This window comes from Bombina bombina, chromosome 9 (assembly GCF_027579735.1).
Source record: "Bombina bombina isolate aBomBom1 chromosome 9, aBomBom1.pri, whole genome shotgun sequence".
Taxonomy (NCBI): domain Eukaryota; kingdom Metazoa; phylum Chordata; class Amphibia; order Anura; family Bombinatoridae; genus Bombina; species Bombina bombina.
Genome location: NC_069507.1, coordinates 212,231,889 through 212,252,703, shown reverse-complemented (window position 1 = coordinate 212,252,703; position 20,815 = coordinate 212,231,889). Strand labels below are relative to the sequence as shown.

The following is a 20,815-nucleotide window of genomic DNA, read 5'->3' as shown; positions in this document are numbered from 1 at the left end:
GAACCTTTCTCCCAAAAGAAGCCTCAGCTGAGAAAAAAATATCAAATTTGGAAAAAGTATGCAGAGAGGACCAAGTTGCAGCCTTGCAAATCTGTTCTACAGAAACTTCCTTCTTGAAAGCCCAAGAAGAAGGGACAGCCCTAGTGAAATGAGCTGATACTCTCTCAATAGGCTGCTGTCCAGCAGTCTCATAAACCAAACGCATTATACTACTCAACCAAAGAGAAAGAGAAGTAGCTAAAGCTCTCTGACCTTTATGTTTCAAAGAGAAACAAACAGCAAACTGGCGACAATCCTTAGTCGCCTGTAGATAGAAAATAAAAGCACGCAAAGTTGTGCAACAAATGTTCCTTATGAGAAGAAAGATAAGGACACAGAGGAGGAAAAACAATTTTCTGATTAATATATCTATCCGAAACCACTTGGGAAGAAAACCTAACTAGTACGAATAACCGCCTTAACTGCATGAAAGATAAGATAAGGCGAATCACACTGCAAAACAGAGCTCAGAGGCTCTTCAAGCAGAAAAGATAGCAATGAGAAACAAAACCTTCCAAAATAACAACTTAATATCTATGGAAAGTAAAGGCTCAAACAGAGCCTACTGCAAAACTTTAAGAACAAGGGCAAAACCCTAAGGGGGAGCAACCGACTTAAACACAGGCCTGATGTAGACCACTGCCTGACAAAAATATTGCACATCTGGAACGTCTACCAAATGCTAATGTAGCAAAAAAGACAATGCAGAAAACTGACCCTTCAGGGTACTGAATGACAAACCCTTCTCCAGACCACCCTGGAGAAAGGATAAAACATTCAGAAACCCCCCCGCTTAGACAAAACTAAGCGTCCAATCTTCAAGCAGTCAGCTTCAGTGATTTAGATGAAGGAAAAGACCAAGAATCAGAAGTCCTTCCTCAGAGGTAGTCTCCAAGGCAGAGGGACGACATTTCCACTAGGTCTGCATACCCGATCCTGCGAGGCCAGGAAAGAGAACAAACAGAGGAAAAAGGTATGCAAGACTGAAATCCAAGAAAAACGTCAGAACATCTATCAGGACGGTCTGCGGATCACATGGCCATAAACCGTACCTTAGAAACTTGGCGTTCTGTTGAAATGCCCACAAAAGCCAACTCCTGAAACCCCACAAGTGAGGGTCTACCTAGAGAACACTTCCAGATGGAAATGCTCACTCTGTTTAGAAGTCAGACTCCCAATTGTCCACCCCTGGAAAGTGTATGACTGACAGCAAATGTGAGCTTCCTCCGACTGAACAATCCAAGTCACCTTCTTCATGGCTAAGGAACCCATAGTTCCTCCCTAATGGTTGATATAAACTCTAGAGGTGATATTGTCCGACTGGAATTGCTCTCAACTCCAAGATGTTTAAAAAAGGAGAGCAGACACTTCCGAGTCCATAATCCCTTACCAGCCCAGCAGGTTGGCATCCATGTTCACATCACCCAGGAATATCTCCAGAAGCACACACCCGGAGATAGATGCTCCTGAAAAATACTACAGAAGATCTGATCTAAATCTATCCTTTAAGACAGATCCGAAAGTTCTTCATGTCATGGAAAATAGCAAAAGGAATGATGTCCATGGAATACCATCAGACCAATTCCCTCCATACACAGGGTCATAGAAAAGTGAAGAAATATCAACTGCAGCTAAATCCAAACTCCTAACCTCCTGGTTGCAAGATGGCTAAGCTATCCACTGGCCACTAAAACTTACTGTTGGCCGGATAGAACACTGCAGAGTTTGGAAAAGGAATAATTCCTTGATTTTCTGACCTCTGAAAGACATCTCCTAGATAAAGAATCAAATAAAGGTTCAAGAATACCGCACCTGGTGTTCCCAGGCGGTCTCCCATCCAGGTACTGACCAGACATGACCCTGCATAACTTCCCGAAATCAAACGAAATCGGTGCATTCAGGGTATTGTGGCGGTAGTCCTAAATATATTACCCTTGTGGATAGAACAAGGGAACTCTTCTTCAGATTCATTTCCCATCCCCGGAAAAGAAGATTGGACAAGATCTCTTAAAAGAGAGTGAGCTCAAAGTCAGGATGATACCTGAACTATATATTGCCCAGAAAAACACACTTGCAATATCCCAAGACCTAAAGGTCCGACTGGGATGGCACAAACTAAGAAAACTAGAGAAGATTCCGATTAAGCAAACAATAAATCTCTCAAGTCTAAGTTCGTTATGAACAGGCCCACTAGAACCAAAGGAGAAAGGATACTACTTTGAAGGACAGAATCTGAAATATATGAATAAATACCTATATGCTGTTCCCAAACTGGGACTGGAACTGTCACTCCAAGAGATGAAGACCCTGAATCCAGTTCAAGGAATGCCTCGCATCCTACTTGGATTCCAGATACTCTAGAAAGAGAAATCTGCCCCTGGGAGGAAGAGTTAGATTGAACTTGAAAAGTCATGACCCAAACAAAGTCTCATCCTTAAAAGGAGACACTAGAAGCGTGTATTTGGAGGAAAAGAAAGAACTGAATCTGCAACTCCAGAACTATAAAGCCTAGGCTGTACCACTAAACCCCAGGTAGGCTTCTCTGCTGACCATAGATTTCAGCCACAATGCCGGGCGGCTAGTACAGCAAGTTTAATAAGACAAGACATTGCTCTAAATGAACAATTAAACATCCAGCTTACCTATGTCAGAAAGAAAAAGATTATTTTCGCAGAGATCTAGGTTCTCTGATTAAAAGTAGAAAGTTCCCTTCTACTAAAGACACTGTGCATTTCAAGAGAGAAAGTGACAGGAAATCCCAAAAAGGACGTGAGACAGGGAGAAATATCCCCAGATTATCTATAACAATCATGTGAACATCTCACAGCACGTCTAGAACCCTTCCAGATAGGAAAGAAAAATATAGAACTGAAAAAGTTCACAAAACTCCAAAGGAAAGACAACGATAGGGATGGTGTCATCCAGTCAGCCAAGACCTCCTGATAATATAAGAGGCTTTGAAGCAAACAACTGAAGGATACCACTTCAGTAACAGATGAAGGAATTATACAGTCTAGATCTGAGATTTCAGCCTCAGAAACTACAGGCGAATCCTCCTCACTAACTTGGAAGAAGACAAACCTGCGTAGTAGCATGTGGAGCAGAAACCCTCTTATCTGAGACTTAAAATGTCCTCTTGCCTTTTCCCTGAAGTAAAGGAAAACAGACCAAGCCACAGATACACAGCAGAAGATACCCAAGCTTGCAACTTCTGTAAGCAAATACACTCCTCCAGGAGATTGAGAGGAACTACAGGGCACTGCATGTAACGCCATATAGGCTTGGGACATAAATGGAGAAAGCTGTGGCAGTGCCTTAACAGCAACATCCTCGGAGATATGAAGTTCAAACCAATCCTTGGAGACATGAAGTTCAAACCAATCCTTGGAGACATGACGTTCAAACCAATCATTGGAGACATGAAGTTCAAACCAATCCTTGGAGACATGAAGTTCAAATAGCATTTGCAAAATCAGAGGTACAGAAAAAATAAATTTTTAAACCAATTCTTAGTTGAGCAAGCCTTCCAAACAACTTCAGCATCAGAAGAAGGAATTATACTGCCTGTATCTGAAATTTAACCCTCAGATGCACCCAAAGAATCTTCATCCTCAGACTTCTGAGAGGAAATACTTTGATTACCCACTTCATGATCAGAAACCTTACTGTTTCTTTAAAATTACTTTTGCGTTTTCCCTGCAGCATGGGAAAAGCAGACAACGCCTCAGATACCTGGGCCGCAATATCTTGCAAAATAACTCCAGACGTAGCATGAGAGGAAACGCAGGGCACTGCATGTGCAGATAAATAGGATTGGGACGCTTGAGGAGAAAGCTGCGGCACATCTGAAACAGGAGGCTCCTGAACAGCCTTAGCTAATGATGATTCAGGGTCAAAAAGTCTATTTCTATAAGCTAAAGTTCTTTCAATACATGAACAAAAAGGTACTGGGGGTTCCACCTGGGCATCAAAACATAAGCAACAGGTAACATCCTGCACAGCCTCCTGATCCATAATACAAAAAGAAGCAAATAATAATTTTTTAATGTTTTTATCTTTTAACAAAGGATATAATACAGAACCAAAAAAAAAGTTCCTAAATAAATGTTCCCTTTAAATTGACTAAAACAAGGAAACATACCCCAGGCAACACTCTACATCTCAGCAGAATTACTGAGGTGCCCTACCTGTCCTGCAACCCGCAGCAAACTGAGGAAAAAAAACAATCCCGTTTACAATCCGGATTTCCAGAGAAGCAAAAACAGCAAGAAGCCTTCTAAACAGCAAAGCCATCTGAAATATGGGCACCTCACTCTTATAGGAAGTGAAAAAAAGCGCCAAAAAAACCCAACTGTGACATCAAAGAATCAGGTCCTACAGCTGACAAAATAGCCATTTTTTTTAAAAACAACTTTCTTGAAAAACAGGCTTAAAAACAATAACCCCCCCCCAAGTACATAATCTGTTACTAAAAACGGATCCTCACTGAGCCATCAATAAAATAAATAACCCCTCACACTAACAGTGCCTGCAAAAACTGCCATAAAAACCTGCACCCTGACAGGAATAATAAAAAACATCCCCCTGCAGCGTTTCAGCTGAATAAATGCCAAATGTTTCCCTGCTACATAGAAAAATAAAACTGGTACTTACCTCAATATTTATCTGTCAGGCAGCAGGACAGCTCACCTGGTTTGAGAGGATGCCATTCCTTACATGGACCTGTGGAAATACAGAAAGACTGAATAAACTTACTCAGGCTATCTAAATAGGGCAGCAAAATGTTTTGGGAAAATGCAGTGAGAATTGTACCCCACAAGTTCCCAACTGCTTAAAAGTCACCATTGCCCTATGAAGAGACTGACATGGGCTAAGGATAGACCCTTTAGAAAGATCAGAGAAAACCTACTCTGCTTTAAAATAAAAAAATCTTGATTGTAGATTAGACACCAAAACTTCACCTCCTCCTTGCACCGCAGGCAAAGAGAATGACTGGGGGTTATGGGTAAGGGAAGTGACATATATATAGCAGCTTTGCTGTGGTGCTCTTTGCCTCCTCCTGCTGGCCAGGAGTGATATTCCCACTAGTAATTGATGATTCCGTGGACTCACCTTATCTTAGGAAAGAAATATCCAACTATTACCCAATTTGTCGGCACATACTCTACAATAACAAAACCAATTCCAACCAGTCACCTCAGTACTACGCAGGGCAAACATAAAATATAGATTGGGCTACCCAACTAAACTAATAATTACAAAAGACAACTAGACACAAGTGGTTTCTACCTTACCTCAAGGCAACACCCTCCTCACACAGAGGTGCCTCCTAGCTGATGTATTACAGGCTCAACCTTCTACACAGCTGAAATTACGTGTAAAAGCACCCAAATGGTCTGTCAAGGATCAAAGACCTCACACTCTTCCACCCTGAGTCCGGGCCATGTATGAGTATTTGTTTATATTCCCTCTATTGAGTGTATCTCTCCCTATGAGTAGTAGAAGATGACTCTGTGGTGTCAGAGTCAACCCTGTTGCTGATTAACAGAATGAAGTTCCAATACACAAGTTAAGTTGACAAAGTTGTTTGTTTGCACTGTTTTTTCTGGTATGGAGCAGGGTTGACATTGCACCTGATATATGTCAAAGTTACCTTGATGGAGGGTTACAGAAGTTTTTTTGGTTTTCCTTGACACCACTGGTGTCGGATAGTAAATTTTGTTATGATATGTATGCTTAGTTGACTAATGTTATAATTTTCTATTGACTTGTTTATACCTGGAGCGGGGCTGGTAGTACCAGCTCCCACCTACTCTGCCACACTCCCCTCCCATATAGGGTAGACCATGCCAGGGTTCCACCTAGGTGGATTATTTCCACCTCATTCTATTGATAAATTACTTAGACCTAAGTCCTAGACTATTTTTTTCCCATCCTACTTTTCCCATATCCCATCCCTGACTACCCAAACATCCAACTCAGGGCGTTTATATCTCAAACGCCACAACTTCTCTCTTTTTCTAAGGCATTACAATTACTAATGAATCGCCTCAGAGTCTTCACCCATAACACTAGGGGCCTCAATTCCCATTTCAAACGTAGTCTCCTAGCTCGCTCTCTTAAATTTCATAACCCGGACGTGGTGTTTCATCAGGAGAACCACTGGCAGTTAGACACTCCCCATAGATTCCACTCACATACTTACACGACCATAGAGCACTCTCCATTTACCAAAAAGGCTAGAGGGACAGCTATTTTAGTACATAAAAGACTGGCATTTGAACAAATCCAGGTGACTAGAGACCCTCAGGCCAGATACACACTCTTAGAGTGTAAACTAGATCATGTTCTACATACGTTGGTATCAATTTACCTACCTAACACATGCCAGCCCACATATCTCAGAAAAGTCTTGCAGTTAGTGGAACAATACAGACAAGGCAGAGTTATCCTGGCAGGAGACTTAAATATGATTTGGGATAGTAAAGTCGACTGCAAAACAGTGACCCCAACTAAAAAAAACATCAGTCTGAACCCCTGTCTACAAATTTCAGAACCATCATGTCTTCATTTGGATACTTTGACATATGGAGATCTCTCCACCCAAAAGACAGACTATACTCATTACTCCCATCCACATAACACATATTCCAGACTAGACCATATTTTCTGCTTAGTTGGAACCTTAGATTCAGTCACTCACACTAACATCTCTCTCTGTCCCTGGACCAGGGACCCTGGTCAGATCATGATCAAGTCTAAGCTGACTTACGATCCAATGACAGCCCTAAACTCAGAACTGCCTGGAGTTTACCCCGTAACATCTTGACAGATATCCCTTTTAGGGAAGAGTTAAGACAAGACATCATAGAACTTAACCAACAAAACGACAATGCACAGACTAGAGACGACACACTTTGTGGGGCTGTAAAAGCGGTCATAAGGGGATACATTATCCGCAAACAGGCTCGCCTAAAATGGCTTGCTGGACTTACTCTAGCCCAGGCACATAGCAAGCTTAGGGTAACTAGAGACTTCCAATCGCTCTAACATTACAAAAGACACAACTGCGCAAATCACTGCCATTCGAACCCACATTAGCCACTAAGAAACTGCGCAGAACACAGCAAAACCTAATAAGGCTGACACTATGTTGGCCAATAAATTGCGTTATCGGACTAAAACTTCTCACATCCACCAAATTTAACAAGACAAAAAAACCTTCAGACTGCCTTCAGAAATAAGAGACTGCTTCACAGACTTCTACTAAAAGCTATATAACATTGAAAATGTGGAAAATAATAACCCCACTTCACAGCACAACATTTGACTGTTATTTAACTCACTGAACTTACCGACTCTCACGGCCGAACAACAAGACACGCTCACTACCCAATTCACTCTATTAGAAAATTAAAATTATTATTAAAAACCTGAAGCCCTTTAAGGCCCCTGGGCCAGTTGGATTCTCTGCTCATTTCTACAAGATATACACACAGGAATTGTCCCCCCTGCTTCTTAGGTTTTTTGATCTAGTGAAAGAGGCAGCATTAAAAAATAATTTCTAGAGGCCAATATTGTCATGATTCCCAAGCCAAATAAAGACCCCACTCTGTGCTCCAACTATAGGCCCATCTCCCTAAACTCTTGGCGAATCGTATCTGTAAGTTACTACCCAGTTTAATTGACCCAGATCAGGTAGGATTTATCCACAATAGAGAAGGCCCGGATAACACTAGGCATCTTATTAACATAATTTGCGAATCCACTAGAATGAACAAGCCCTTCTCAGTTATCTCTTTAGATGCTGAGAAGGCTTTTGATCGAGTCCGATGGGCCTACCTCTGGGAAACTTTAAAGGCTTTTAAGTTCCCTTCTGCAATTCGTCTCGCTATCCAAGCCCTTTACTCCACATCATTAAAGTTGGGGTTTCAATCGCTACCATTCCCGATTTCTAATGGCACCAGACAGGGCTGCCCCCTGTCCCCCCATCGTATTTGCCCTGGCAGTTGTACCCCTAGCTGAGCAGATACGTTCAGAAAAGGGACTAGAAGGAATCACATTATTTGGAAAAAAACACAAAGTTGCGTTATTTGCTGATGATATTACCATATTCTCTTCTGACCCAGCACGCATCATTCCTAAACTAAAAGAAATTCTTAAGACATTTGGTAACTTATCCTTTTATAAGCTTAATACAGTGAAAACTGAGATATACTGGTAGGGATACTCCCAGGACTATATTCTTAATTTTAAAAATAAATGTAACTTTACTTGGATGACCAAACAAGTTACACACCTTGGGGTTAAATTGTCCAACAGTATACCTCAGATGGTTAAAGACAACTATCTTCCCCTATTAGCAGAATTGAGAACCTTGAAGCATACATGGAAGCACAAATCCATTTCTTGGATAGGTCGAATTGCATCCCTTAAAATGTCTTTTCTTCCAAAGCTCACATACTTTTTTAGATGCCTCCCACTTAGGATAACCACACACCTTCTACTGCAATTCCAAAGTGAATTCACAAAGTTTATTTGGCAGGGAAAACCACCTAGAATTGCTCGCAAAACATTATTATATCCTATACACCTAGGAGGCTTAGCTTCCCCATCCATTGTAAAATATTATGAGGGCGCAATGCTCACGCATATATCCAAATAGGGGGTAATACAATAGCATGATAAAAGGAAAGACATTGAACAGGCCTCACTCCCTTCAAGATCCTCCTTAGAGACCTGATATGGACTCCAGCCCATAGTCGCAGAATTCTCGGAATTACTAACCCCATAATTATTGAATGCCTTTCTATTTGGGATAAGATCCGTCACCGCCACCTAATAGCACCTCATCCATCTCCCATTACGTCTGTAGCCGGCCTACTGATTGGCTTGGCAGAAACCCAGCCCAACACATGGGCTTGTCTAGGCATTAAGCAAGTATCGGACTTCTGGTCAACCACCTACCAGGGTAACTTCATTACACTTGACCAATTAGAAAATCCTACTTATATTGCTCCTTATCTCCACCTTGAACTCAGTAGGATTAAAAGCTCCCTTACAAGTTGGGGTTTTGTCCCCAAATCCTCTTGCCCCCTTACCCCCAGGGAGTTCATATGGCAAAGGGGTTGCAGGTTATCCTAAACCATTATCAACACATTATAAATTATTAGAAGGTACCACACCTCCTGAACTATAAACCCACTTACATAGATGGGATGCCCTCCTACATACTAACATACCACCGGATACGTGGCAACGAACTCTCACTCTAACCAAGAAAACACTACACTGTATAACAATGTTTCCGACATACTATAATGTTGTTTCTCATTGGTACTATGTCCCCACTAGACTATCCAAAATGTTCCCGGGAGCATCCCCTCTCTGCTGGCATCATTGTGGCCTTCCAGGAGACTTGCTTCACATATCGTGGGAGTGCCCAAAAATTAAACCAATTTGGAATTTGTGCTTCTCAGCCCTCTCCAAAATAAAGATTTATATACCCCGAACACCCGCTATAGCCCTTCTTCATGTGGGTCTATACACCCTCCTTAAGCATCACAGCCTATTATGCACATTCTTTTTTTCTTCCATCAAAACTAACATTGCCAGGTCCTGGAAAAAGGAATTCCCACCTAAATGGCCCGGAATCTTGAATACAATGTAATACCTGTATACCATGGAAAAAGACGTATTTCACTCACTTAACAAATCGGACTTATTTGAATTTACTTGGACTGACTGGAAAGATAAGTATAACACTCTCTGGTATACATCCGTTGTATCAAAGGGTTCCACACCAAGCATCTAACTGACTACAGGTGCCCCCCCCTCTCAGTATCCAATGTGGGTAACATACTAATCACTATCAGAGAACCCACCCCTTTATGATCTTTGGCATGTTGACTAAATGAGGACCCTCCTCCCCCCCCCCCCCCTGTCTTACCTGCTTCCCCTACATATCGACAACTTGAATGTAATGTATCAATTTTCTTTGATTTAATTTTTTGTTTAAAAGCCCCCTACCGATAAAATGGAAGGGCTATGAACAGATGTATGGTTCTCATACTGACTAACTTTGGACCTGAGTGTCCATACATTTTTTTTTTGTTTTTATTGGAACAGGGGTCCTGCGTGTCCCCAATTATCATTTGAATTTATGCATTACTGTATGTGATTTTGTTTGATCTTAGAATCCTAATAAAATCTTTAAAAAAGATATATATTTTATTATAAAATATATTTCCACTTTTTTATAACAAAATAAAATGATGAGGTTTTGGTTGTACACCAATATATTTTTCATTGCAACATTCTTAAAGTCTGAAATTTAATATCTCTGACAATACAAGTCACTGCTTCCTTTCTGAACTGTCACAGTGTTTGAATGAGAATTCTTATATTCAAATATTCTTATTCTTATATCCACAATTAAAATCCACTTACCCTTTTTCAGAATAGACATTATGCACTGCATTACTAAGGATCTGTTCACAAAAACAGAATTTATGTTTACCTGATAAATTTCTTTCTCCTACGGTGTATCCGGTCCACGGCTTCATCCTTACTTGTGGGATATTCTCAATCCCTACAGGGAGTGGCAAAGAGAGCACACAGCAGAGCTGTCCATATAGCTCCCCTCAGGCTCCGCCCCCCCAGTCATTCGGACGACGGTTAGGAGAAAAAGGAGAACCATAGGGTGCAGTGGTGACTGTAGTTTACAAAAATAAAATTTAAACCTGACCAAAATGCCAGGGTGGGCCGTGGACCGGATACACCGTAGGAGAAAGAAATTTATCAGGTAAACATAAATTCTGTTTTCTCCTACATTGGTGTATCCGGTCCACGGCTTCATCCTTACTTGTGGGAACGAATACCAAAGCTTTAGGACACGGATGAAGGGAGGGAACAAGTCAGGTAACCTAAACGGAAGGCACCACAGCTTGTAAAACATTTCTCCCAAAAATATCCTCCGAAGAAGCAAAAGTATCGAATTCGTAAAATTTGGCAAATGTATGCAGTGAAGACCAAGTCGCTGCCTTACAGATCTGTTCAACAGAAGCCTCATTCTTGAAAGCCCATGTGGAAGCCACAGTTCTAGTAGAGTGAGCTGTAATTCGTTCAGGAGGCTGCCTTCCAGCAGTCTCATAAGCCAACCGGATGATGCTTTTCAGCCAGAAAGACAGAGAGGTCGCAATCGCCTTTTGACCTCTCCTCTTGCCAGAATAGACGACAAACAAGGACGATGTTTGTCTGAAGTCTTTAGTTGCTTTTAGATAAAACTTCAAAGCACGAACCACATCAAGATTGTGTAACAGACGTTCCTTGTTAGAAACTGGATTAGGACACAGAGAAGGAACAACTATTTCCTGGTTAATATTCTTATTGGAAATCACTTTTGGAAGAAAACCAGGTTTGGTACGTAAAACAAACTTATCTGTATGAAACACCAGATAGGGTGAATTACACTGCAAAGCAGACAATTCAGAAACTCTTCTAGCAGAAGAAATAGCAACCAAAAACAAAACTTTCCAAGATAGTAACTTAATATCTATGGAATGTAGAGGTTCAAACGGAACCCCTTGAAGAACTGAAAGAACTAAATTTAGACTCCATGGAGAAGCCACAGGTCTGTAGACAGGCTTGATTCTGACTAAAGCCTGTACGAACGCCTGAACATCTGGCACGGCTGCCAGACGCTTGTGCAACAAAACAGACAGAGCAGATATCTGTCCTTTTAGGGAACTAGCTGACAGACCTTTCTCCAATCCCTCTTGGAGAAAAGATAGTATCCTTGGAATCCTAATCTTACTCCATGAGTAACCCTTGGATTCGCACCAGCAGAGATATTTCCGCCATATCTTATGGTAAATTTTCCTGGTGACAGGCTTTCTAGCCTGAATCAGAGTATCTATAACTGATTTTGAAAACCCACGCTTAGCTAGAATCAAGCGTTCAATCTCCAAGCAGTCAGTTGCAGAGAAACTAGGTTTGGATGTTCGAATGGACCTTGGATTAGAAGGTCCTGCCTCAAAGGTAGCTTCCATGGTGGAACCGATGAAATATTCACCAGGTCTGCATACCAAGTCCTGCGTGGCCATGCAGGAGCTATTAGAATTACCGAAGCCTTCTCCTGTTTGATCCTGGCTACTAGCCGGGGGAGAAGAGGAAACGGTGGAAAGACATAAGCTAGATTGAACGACCAAGGCGCCACTAAGGCATCTACCAATGTCGCCTTGGGATCCCTGGACCTGGACCAGTAACTTGGAACTTTGGAGTTCTGACGTGACGCCATCAGATCCAAATCTGGAAGGCCCCATAGTTGAGTTAACTGGGCAAAAACCTCCGGGTGAAGATCCCACTCCCCCGGATGGAAAGTCTGACGACTCAGATAATCCGCTTCCCAGTTGTCCACTCCTGGGATGTGAATTGCTGTTAGATGGCAGGAGTAATCCTCTGCCCATTTGATGATCTTGGATACCTCCCTCATCACCAGGGAACTCTTTGTTCCTCCCTGATGATTGATGTACGCTACAGTCGTCATGTTGTCCGACTGAAATCTGATGAATTTGGCCTCCGCTAGTTGAGGCCAGGCCTGGAGCGCATTGAATATCGCTCTCAATTCCAAAATGTTTATCGGGAGAAGAGATTCTTCCCGAGACCATAGACCCTGAGCTTTCAGGGACTCCCAGACTACACCCCAGCCTAAGAGGCTGGCGTCGGTCATGACAATGATCCACTCTGGTCTGCGGAAACTCATTCCCTGAGACAGGTGATCCTGAGACAACCACCAGAGGAGTGAGTCTCTGGTTTTCTGGTCCATTTGTATCTGGGGAGACAAATCTGCATAATCCCCATTCCACTGTTTGAGCATGCACAGTTGCAGTGGTCTTAAATGAATTAGAGCAAATGGAATCACGTCCATTGCCGCAACCATTAGTCCTATTACCTCCATGCACTGAGCTATGGAGGGTTGAGGAATGGATTGAAGAACTCGACAAGTGTTCAAAAGTTTTAACTTCCTGACCTCCGTCAGAAAGATCTTCATTTTTACTGAGTCTATTATTGTTCCCAGGAAGGGAACCCTTGTGAACGGGGACAGAGAACTCTTTTCTATGTTCACCTTCCACCCGTGAGACCTTAGAAAGGCTAGAACAATGTCCGTATGAGCCTTTGCTTTGTGAAAGGACGACGCTTGTATTAAGATGTCGTCTAGGTATGGTGCTACTGCAATGCCCCTTGGCCTTAGCACCGCTAGAAGGGACCCTAGCACCTTTGTGAAAATTCTGGGGGCAGTGGCCAATCCGAAGGGAAGAGCCACGAACTGGTAATGCTTGTCCAGAAAGGCGAACCTTAAGAACTGATGGTGATCTTTGTGGATAGGAATATGCAGGTACGCATCCTTTAAGTCCACGGTAGTCATATATTGACCCTCCTGGATCATTGGTAAAATTTTCCGAATGGTTTCCATTTTGAATGATGGAACTCTGAGGAATTTGTTTAGGATTTTTAAATGCAGAATTGGCCTGAAAGTTCCTTCCTTTTTGGGAACTACAAACAGGTTTGAGTAAAAACCCAGTCCTTGTTCTGCTGTTGGAACTGGGTGTATCACTCCCATTTTTAAAAGGTCTTCTATGCAATGTAAGAATGCCTGTCTCTTTATCTGGTGTAAAGATAAGCGAGACATGTGGAACCTTCCTTTGGAGGAAAGTTCTTGAATTCTAGAAGATACCCCTGAGAGACAATTTCTAGTGCCCAGGGGTCCGGAACATCTCTTGCCCAAGCCTGAGCAAAGAGAGAAAGTCTGCCCCCTACTAGATCCGGTCCCAGATCGGGGGCTACCCCTTCATGCTGTCTTGGTAGCAGCAGCAGGCTTCTTGGCCTGTTTACCCTTGTTCCAGCCTTGCAATGGTTTCCATGCTGGTTTGGGCTGGGATGCATTACCCTCTTGCCTAGTGGCTGTAGAGGTAGAAGCCGGTCCTGAAATTGCGAAAGGAACGAAAATTAGACTTTTTTTTTTTTTTTTTTAATTCTTTTTATTGAGAGTATCACACATGAAAAAACTCATAGTTACAGCAGATATCAAAGGAACATCAGAATCAAGCACCAACACAGTTGGGCACATTGTCATATATTAATCTTGCAACATAACCTTAGTTCCGATGTTTGTAACATATTTATGTCATGATCTTATCCCAAATGTGTCTCCCTCCCACACCCTGTAAGCCCAAACTTATAGGACCTCATGAGTTAGCTTTGTAAGATGTCACTTAGTGAGCAGCGTGAAGAGGTGGAGAAAAAAAAAAAAGGGGGAAAGGAGGGGAAAGGAAGGGATATAATTGTCTCTCCCACCTCCCTCTCCTTCTGTAGTCTTTAGGAGTTCCTTGGATAAAGTATGTGTGCCCACTCGCCCCTCAAGGAGTTCTCCAAGATTATCTCAGAGTGCTGAAATGGTAGTAAAATCTGTCTTTGAATTTGGAGTTCAAAAGTCAAAATCAGTCTGCGCCATTTCCTTAAAAACAAGTTAAGCCTATTACCGACATCTACCCTGGTGTCTACCTGTTCTATAAATAAGTGAGTTTTCAGGATGTTACGAAAGTAAGCTATAGTAGGTCTTGTCCTCTTGGTCCAATGATTTAGGATACACTTTCGTGCAAGTAGGATAGTCATGGTCAGTTCTATGTCACAGTGTTTATATTGGGCATCCCAGTTTAGAAACAAGATATCTGTGGAATTGAGGGAGATTGGGATCTTCAATTTCTTGTTGATCCAGTATTGCAATTGATGCCAGAATTGTCGAATCACTGGGCAATCCCATATGCAGTGTAACAGACCCGGGGCCTCCGCCGCGCATTTAGAACATTTATTAGGGCAGTTAGGTACCCACTTGACCAGTCTTTTAGGGGTCAGGTAAGCTCTATGTAAAAATTTAGTTTGGGTTTCTCTGAGATTCACCGAGAGAGTCGCCTTTCTAACTTTCTCCAATGTGTTCCGGGTCTCCTCCACTGTAATCCCCGGGACTCCCTCCCTCTCCCATCCCATCACAGCAGATGACTGTATTTTCATCAGTCTATCCTGTAGAAAGGTTTGATAGATCTCTGATAGAGAGAATCTGCCCATTTTAAAAAGGGACTGAGTAAGTCGAAAAGGGGAACCATCCCAGAAGTCCGGATTATCCCTAATCAGTGTGTTCAAATAATGACGCGTCTGCAAGTATGCATAAAAGTGAGCATTCGGAAGATTAAACTCCCTTTGCAGCATAGAAAAGGATTTTACCGAGCGAGTCAGGGGCTCCAGCAAGGATCCCACCGACTTCAGACCCAGTTTCTCCCAATAGTCAAAGGGTTTCATATCCAACCCCGCTGGGAAGTCCGGATTGTTGTGGAGGGGAAGATAGACAGAGCTGTGGTAGCTTTTTTTTAAGAATTTATGTGCCTGGTGCCAAGCTCTTAATGGGTCACGGTATAGCAAGTTCATGCCCACCAATTTAGCCGCTCCAGATTTCGCCATGTGTGGCAAATATGCCAGGGAGATACCCCCAAGGGCTGCACGTTCCAAGTTAGGCCTGTAAAAGTGTTGTGTATCCATCTAGAACCAAACGGATCAGTGCTGCCCAGTTGTAAAGTTTAAAGTCCGGCAGGGAGAGACCCCCCTTTAGGTATGGCATAGTTAATTTATCTGTCGATATTCAGGGTTTACCCCCCCTCCAGACAAAAAGTCGTGTTGCCGCATTCAATAATTTCACATCTGACTTCGTCAGTAATAGAGGCAGCATAAGTAGCAGGTATATGAGGCGGGGAAGAACCACCATCTTCACTAGGCTGATCCTACCCCCTAGCGACAAGGGAAGAGATTTCCAGCTTCTCATTAAACTACAGAGCTTGGCACACAGGGGGGTTAGATTCACAGAGTATATCTTATTGGGATTGACAGGGATATGAATTCCAAGATAAGTTAGACTCTGGGAGGCCGGTACAAACGGATAGTCATGCACACTGCCTTTTTTTTATTTAACCACAGGATCTCTGATTTTTGCATATTGACTTTGTACCCTGAGAAGGAGTCAAAGTCGCTAAGGGTTTGCAAAATCGAGGGGATATGCAGCTTCTGATCCTGCACGAACAACATCATATCGTCCGCATAGACTGAATGGGAGTCACCGTGATAATACTATCACTGGGCTCCTATAGGAGGCGCTAGGATCTGGTGTAGATAATAATAAAATATTGGTGAATAAAAATGTAGGAAACGGCTGGCAATGATACAAATGACAATGTTTTACACTAGTATGCCAACATAAATAATAATTTGTGAGAAATGAACAATATAAAATAAAAATATAAAATGTATACGAATCAGATGGTATATGCAACCCAATCTGGAAAGTCCAGCGAGTCTCTTCAAATGTCCATCAGTACTTGAACAGGCTGCTCTCTGTCTTCACCCAACTGGATGATGTATTCTATGATGCAAAACAAAAAACAGAAACAGAGGCGCCACATGTGTGGATCAATATAACCAGAAATCCAATAAAGGAGTAGAATAAGGGTACTCACAAACGAGGCGGCACTCTCTTGTGCCAGTAGAGGCAGGCTGGTTTTCAACAGCAAACCAGCTGGCTGTGTGTCTCCCAAATCGATAAAGAATGCTTGTCTCCTGGGTGTCAAACACCGGCCAAAATACTGCAGTGGAAGGAGGAGGGAGGGCTATGGTGCCCTTAGGTTACTGTTATGGGGATAGTAACACCAACACCAGACTTATGTAAAAGTATAAAATCAGTCTTTTTATTATACACAATAAAAATACCAAATGGTATAACAGATTACAGCTGGGTGATGACAAACTATCTCCCCATGGACCATACAAAATAGCGACGCGTTTCTCGGGGAACACCCCGTTTCCTCAGGCTTGTATGTATGTTGTATGCATAAATGCCCTTTATATAGGGCTTAGTAACCTAATATTCAAATGAATCCTCCCCTTCCTTTATCCGAATTGACCTATCATGTCCTTCCTTTCCAAACACTCCCCATTGTTGTGAAGTTGTAACAATAATTGGTTCTAATCATATATCGTGATTAGATTTGAAATCGTACAAATTCATATGCCTATGTGTCCCTGATAGTAATATGTAAAAAAGCAATTGGATCGTTAGTTACCGATCTCGATCATCCGCTATGTGTAATATAATTGTAGTGAGAAAACTGACATAAGTTCCAATACCTAACCAATAGGGTTACGGCTATATCGGGGGCCTGTTCCAACATTGCGATCCCATTGGTTACACTCTCGGCTGTATGGCATGGCAGTCCCATTGGTTACGCTCTGGACTGTGTATTGTGTTGTCATGACATAATGTCATGTGATCGGTAGTGTGGCTGATAGGTGTAACATATGATGATGTCATGACGTAATGTCATGTGATCGGGGGTGTGCCCAATTGCTGTTGCCGTGATTCCGACTTCCATACGGAATGACGCATGATCACCTGATCACTACGGCCCAAATCTGTGTAGCTTTATAGTATTGTGGTTGCTAAGGGCGATATAATTACGCCCATATCTAAATAAAGAGCCAATGACCAAGCGCCACCGTAACCCATATCCTGCTATTGGCCAAAAGTATATCGCTGGTGTCTAACCAACAGTAATATATAAATACTATAAATTAGTGAGTGTATTACACTAGTAATACGACTGACAATTATGAATCTGAGACAATCCAACATAGATATGGAAAACAGATTAGGAGTGTAGTAATAAAATTAATTTTTCTTATCAATTGGTGGGATTATAAAACTAGACTCCGGAACTACAGGATACACTATAAATAAGTGGTTGGTATTCCGAGGTCAATGTGTTGCCCTAATAAATAGTGTTGTGTATAATGTAAAATTAATAACCATCTCATAAATATTAATGTGATAAAAAGAGAATAATAGTGTAGGTAATCACTGACTAATAAACGGTACTCCAAATATAAAAAATAATGAGTGTGATATGAAATTATCTGTACTAGGTGACATGAGTACCCATTGAAATGATGTGACATGACAGTGTACTGGGGATATTAGTGTAAATCAAGTTATAAAGCTATATCCATAAGTGAATTATATTTAAATAATTATCAATAGGTAACACTATTACCTATTGATAATTATTTAAATATAATTCACTTATGGATATAGCTTTATAACTTGATTTACACTAATATCCCCAGTACACTGTCATGTCACATCATTTCAATGGGTACTCATGTCACCTAGTACAGATAATTTCATATCACACTCATTATTTTTTATATTTGGAGTACCGTTTATTAGTCAGTGATTACCTACACTATTATTCTCTTTTTATCACATTAATATTTATGAGATGGTTATTAATTTTACATTATACACAACACTATTTATTAGGGCAACACATTGACCTCGGAATACCAACCACTTATTTATAGTGTATCCTGTAGTTCCGGAGTCTAGTTTTATAATCCCACCAATTGATAAGAAAAATTAATTTTATTACTACACTCCTAATCTGTTTTCCATATCTATGTTGGATTGTCTCAGATTCATAATTGTCAGTCGTATTACTAGTGTAATACACTCACTAATTTATAGTATTTATATATTACTGTTGGTTAGACACCAGCGATATACTTTTGGCCAATAGCAGGATATGGGTTACGGTGGCGCTTGGTCATTGGCTCTTTATTTAGATATGGGCGTAATTATATCGCCCTTAGCAACCACAATACTATAAAGCTACACAGATTTGGGCCGTAGTGATCAGGTGATCATGCGTCATTCCGTATGGAAGTCGGAATCACGGCAACAGCAATTGGGCACACCCCCGATCACATGACATTACGTCATGACATCATCATATGTTACACCTATCAGCCACACTACCGATCACATGACATTATGTCATGACAACACAATACACAGTCCAGAGCGTAACCAATGGGATTGCCATGCCATACAGCCGAGAGTGTAACCAATGGGATCGCAATGTTGGAACAGGCCCCCGATATAGCCGTAACCCTATTGGTTAGGTATTGGAACTTATGTCAGTTTTCTCACTACAATTATATTACACATAGCGGATGATCGAGATCGGTAACTAACGATCCAATTGCTTTTTTACATATTACTATCAGGGACACATAGGCATATGAATTTGTACGATTTCAAATCTAATCACGATATATGATTAGAACCAATTATTGTTACAACTTCACAACAATGGGGAGTGTTTGGAAAGGAAGGACATGATAGGTCAATTCGGATAAAGGAAGGGGAGGATTCATTTGAATATTAGGTTACTAAGCCCTATATAAAGGGCATTTATGCATACAACATACATACAAGCCTGAGGAAACGGGGTGTTCCCCGAGAAACGCGTCGCTATTTTGTATGGTCCATGGGGAGATAGTTTGTCATCACCCAGCTGTAATCTGTTATACCATTTGGTATTTTTATTGTGTATAATAAAAAGACTGATTTTATACTTTTACATAAGTCTGGTGTTGGTGTTACTATCCCCATAACAGTAACCTAAGGGCACCATAGCCCTCCCTCCTCCTTCCACTGCAGTATTTTGGCCGGTGTTTGACACCCAGGAGACAAGCATTCTTTATCGATTTGGGAGACACACAGCCAGCTGGTTTGCTGTTGAAAACCAGCCTGCCTCTACTGGCACAAGAGAGTGCCGCCTCGTTTGTGAGTACCCTTATTCTACTCCTTTATTGGATTTCTGGTTATATTGATCCACACATGTGGCGCCTCTGTTTCTGTTTTTTGTTTTGCATCATATCGTCCGCATATAATGCCAGCTGTTGGGGGGCCCCTCCCATGTCGATACCTAGGAAGATTTGGCGCAGCTTTATTGCCAGTGGCTCTAGGGCCATATTGAATAGGAGCAGCGACAGGGGACAGCCTTGTCTAGTGCCTCGCCCCAAAGTCACATTGGGGGAGAATGTGTTGTTTACACATATGTTCGCAACGGGAGAGGAGTATAGGTTTTTGAGGAAAGCCATGAAGAGGCCTGAGATATTGAACTTGGTCATAGTGTGAAACAGGTGACTCCATTTCACCCTATCAAAGGCCTTCTCTGCGTCCAGGGACAGCAGGAAGGCCTCCGGAAGCAGTTTGTTCACTCCATTGTGATTTCCATCCCAGAAATACCGAAGCAAGTGTAGCACTCGTCGGATATTAACTACTGATGATCTCGCATGCATAAAGCCGGTTTGATCTTCATGGATCACCTCTGGCAGGATGAATTTGAGGCGCTTTGAGGCGCTCTGCAAGTAGTTTCATAAGAATCTTATATTCTGCATTAAGCAGCGATATCGGTCTATACGACTCAGGGAGAAGAGTGACTTTTCCCACTTTAGGGATAAGGGTAATATAAGCTGCAGAAAACGAACTGGATGGAGTGTCGGCCGCCGAGAAGTATGTCGTGAACAGGTCTGTCAGCACTGGGACTACCTGTGGTTTCAGCATGCGATAGAACTCGATGGGTAATCCATCAGGGCCAGCCACTTTGCCCAATGCTAGTGATGCTATCGTTTTACCTACTTCCTCCCTAGAGATAGGCGCATTCAGCTTGTCCAACTGATCATCTGAGATCCGTGGTAAGTGAATTGAGCTCCAGAAGTCTCTCAGGACCTCTTCAGAACAGTTTTGGTCACTGGTGTACAGCCGGGAGTAGTAGGAGGCAAATGCCTCTGCTATTCTCTTGGGTTCCCTGACCACTTTGTCACCGTCTCT

General features: G+C 42.0%; 1 protein-coding gene and 1 pseudogene across 1 annotated transcript in view; both read right to left on the bottom strand.

Moving 5' to 3' along the window:
* INPP5A (inositol polyphosphate-5-phosphatase A) overlaps positions 1-20,815 on the bottom strand; it is an 878,314-nt gene that overhangs the window by 487,712 nt on the left and 369,787 nt on the right. The window lies entirely within an intron of this gene.
* On the bottom strand, positions 1,840-1,958 carry LOC128640615 (uncharacterized; annotated as a pseudogene).